The sequence below is a fragment of the Brassica oleracea genome, chromosome C9 (assembly GCF_000695525.1).
Source record: "Brassica oleracea var. oleracea cultivar TO1000 chromosome C9, BOL, whole genome shotgun sequence".
Taxonomy (NCBI): Eukaryota; Viridiplantae; Streptophyta; class Magnoliopsida; order Brassicales; family Brassicaceae; genus Brassica; species Brassica oleracea.
Genome location: NC_027756.1, coordinates 9809585 through 9813454, shown reverse-complemented (window position 1 = coordinate 9813454; position 3870 = coordinate 9809585). Strand labels below are relative to the sequence as shown.

General features: G+C 31.8%; 1 long non-coding RNA gene across 1 annotated transcript; it reads right to left on the bottom strand.

The window, feature by feature from the left end:
* Nucleotides 1–272: 272 nt before the first annotated feature.
* Nucleotides 273–1118, bottom strand: LOC106317691. The gene is made up of 3 exons (XR_001265204.1): nt 958–1118; nt 498–787; nt 273–377 (listed from the first exon to the last, which is right to left on the bottom strand). It is a non-coding gene; the product is annotated as an uncharacterized LOC106317691 (long non-coding RNA).
* Between the last annotated feature and the right edge of the window lie 2752 nt (nt 1119–3870).

Here is a 3870-nt window from a genome sequence, read left to right as displayed (position 1 = left end):
TGTGCAAGTAATTAAGTGTTGCAGCCTCGTTGCTTTGCACTATCTACCAGGGAAAAAAAACTGTCCACGATTGTTCCCAGAAAAAAATCATATGCTTCTCCGGCCAACCAAAGACTGACATCACATATTTTCTACACCTGTGGTTATGCCACAAAAAATAAATCATAAAATGAACTATGGAGACTTTCACTTATACAAACAATGTAAAGCATATGAAAATCAGACAGTAAAACCTGGGAGATGAAGGTACAATTCTAGCACTGTTCCACAGTCTACTTCCAAGACTGCTAAGAAACTCAGCTCAACCATTTATTTGACATACATAACCAGAAGAGACCAGCATCTTACTTTAACCACGAAGCTTTTCATGTGTACGCCTACAATTTTTTTGGTGAAAAGCTCACTCTCAAACTATGCAACAACTGAGTTTAGTATTTAAGACAGATTTATTCAAGATTCAGAAAGAGAGGCAAGTGAACAAATATACTATTGTGTACCGTTTTTGCTAAGAAGAAAGTTGAGCAATCTTGCCGAAACGAAAGCCCCCCTCGCCAAAGGAGTATACATTTTGCTCTGAAGTAGAAGAGAGAAACAACAACAATATAGCCGTGCTAGAGTTTGCACGTCAGCTGTGCCTACATGTTTGATTAGCCTGGAAAATGTTGTAGTCCATGGGGACCGATAGAGCCTTCAAAAAGATCTCTCTCAATAGCTGGAGAGTCTTCAGTGTGGCAACGAAAACTTCAAGACAAACTGTCCAGGAAAACTTCATGGATGGATGCTTCATCTATAAAAAAATATGGCCTTAATCACATTCACCCGAGAACATAAATCAACTATAAGGTAGAAGGAACAGAGAGACATATGGGAGGGAAGTTCCATTCTAGTAGGATGAGATAGTATTTCATTGAAATGAATGATCCTAAAGCTCAAGATTTACTGTTTGCGGAAACTCACCATCCCCAACTTGTGTGGCATCCATGGCAGAGAAAAGTAGCATTGAATTTGTTGTCCTTGACGTGTACATATTTACTCTCAGCTGTGAAATCAGAGGGACAAAACTCCCATTCGTCAAATGAATCATATATAAAAGTGGTCTCTCCTCGTAGATTCCACAGCTTTTGCATTGTGTTGTAGGGTGAGTGGCTGATATATCAAAATAAAAACATATATATCAGAGACAAAAATGATAATGATGATAACATTTAAAAATAAGCCAACCTATTCTAATATAGCCACCTTTTATAAAAGATCAATGCAGTAATCCCATATCTTCTTATCTGAGCTACAACCGATAAGTGAAGAAAGCAACAAAGCAGACATCGAATATCTGCAGGGAAACGTTAACAACAGTTAGTTTTCAATAATCTGAGGAAAATGTGTTAAATCAGAAGAGAAGATCCTTACGTTGTCGATTTGCTTGAGATGTCATTAACAGTGAAACTGAGGAGATGAATCAGACTTAGATTCTGGATCTTCCCAGGAATGATTTAATGTGTTAGTGAAGCTGTAAAAATAGCTTTCACTTTCGTCTTTCCATCATTCGCGCTAAACATGTAAACCACAAGAAGAACATGTAAACCCCGATCGATACCATGGAATCATAGACAATTGTGAAACTACAATCCAATTTATTGATGAAATTAGTGAACTCAGAGATGGTATCAGTGGAGGATGAACACTGATGTATAGTCAAAAGTTCGAAACTTATGTATATCGATTGCTGATAGGCTTGAGATCTACAACTTGGACGACAGTCTCAGAGAAATCCGAAGACGAATCAAAGGATGGGTTTGAAAACGTTCCGTTTGTACTTTAATCAAAATGGAAACCCTAAAGGTGTGTGCATGTGAGCGATTGAATAGATTTCAGCTGAGAGGAAGAGGAAAGGGTTTTGAATACACAGTAGATGAGATTCAGAGAAGTATAGTTTATATAAACAGAGAACAATGGGAGTCGGAACGCTAACATCTCTGACTTTGTAAGGAGTAATGAAGCTTATTAAATGTGAAAGAGTGGGTCGACTTAATTTCAACTTAACGGCAATTTGCAGAGACTACAAAATTGAAGAAGGTGAAGGGAAGAGTCGGTGATCCCTATCGTAACAGTTGGGCCAAGTGATGGGTTTTTATGAAATTGGGCCACATTGAATCAAAGAACTGGGAAATAACTGTCTTCGGCCGTGGGAAATTATTGACGTGGCTACATGATGGTTTTCTATTGGTAGATTTAATTAGATTACGTGGACACTCTCTTTGCTTTAGTTATTTAACTTTTAGTACTGTTAGATACTCTCTCGGGAGATAGAAGGTTGGAAAAGATTCTGGTTTTCTGTTTAATGTATATATGTATGTATGTCTCATGTATGTCTTTGGTGCTTGTGTTTTCTGTTTTTTTTTAGTGAACCAAACCTTCGTTATGAGGTTTGTTTTGCTTTCGTATGTTTAAAATAAATGGGCTTAGATAAGTAAAGAAGTCCAGTGCTTTTTCTGGTTTACCTCCTCTAGGTACCAAAGTGTATCACAAGTATGTAATGTTCAAAAATGTATTACAAATGAATGTAAAATAATTTTCATATTCACTTATTAGCTATAAGAATTTATGTTATATAAACATCATTTTCTATTGTAAAAGGGAGGATATAGTATGTTACATGGAGTTTGGCAACTTATGTTACATTTTTATATAACTACGATTTTGCATATATTTTGACTATGAAACATGATTTTGTTGTAAAAAAAGACCATAAAACATGATTTTGACTGGAGAAATGTTCATATTAATCTTAGTCCCAGGATTAGCTGTGCTGGTCTGGTTGAATTGAAGTCCGTAGTGGAGAAAATAGAAATGGGTCTCTGTGACTCTGTTCCATCACCTATTGGACCATTTCATAAACATTGTATTTTGCTTGCGACTTGTGAACGAGTGGTTTTACTGGCATTGCTATATACTAGGTTAAGATCTGTACCTTGCGCGGAATGAACATTATATATATATATATATTATTTCATGTCGTATATTTTTTTTAATATTATAAAATAATAAATATATAATGAATAAGTAAAAAATCAGTAACATTACATATAAAATTAAATTGATGCGAACATATAAATAAATTTTATTAATCCAAACATATATAGTATATTTTTAATATTAATGACTATTAAATGATGTTTTTTGTTCATATGTTTTTTTGATTAATTTTATCTTTTATAGCAAAAACTTTAAATTACTGATAACAAAATTTTCATTGTAGGATTAATAATTTTAGTAATATATAACTTTTTAAAAAATTAAGTTGTCAATGTTTCTTCAAAGCTTTTATCAAAAAAATTGGTCAAAATAAATTTTGAAATTAAAACATTTATGTATTTTATATGGTATATAGTTTAATTTAAAACGATATATATGTATATATCTTTTAATTTTAATAATTATTAAATGAGACTTTCTACTTATATGATTTTGTAATCATTTGTATCTTGTCATAACAAAAATTTTAAACCATAGATCACAAAATTTGAATTTGAGACTTTTAACAGTTTTGGTAATTTATAGTCGTTTTAAAAAATTCAAAATATAACATATACAGAAAAATCTAATTTTTATTATATGGTTAATGTTGTTGTTTAATATATTTTAATAGTTTAAAATTAAACAAATATGATAGAAGATCTATTAATTTTTAACAAATCTTTATTATTCAAAACCATTAATATCATATATACTTTAACCACATTAGGCAATTCCGTAACTTTTATTTAAAAAAATAATAAAAAATATTAATAATAAATTTATGGTTAGTTTAATAAAAATCTTATTATATATTTAGATGAACCAACTTATTTCTCTAAAGATTCTTAGAATTAT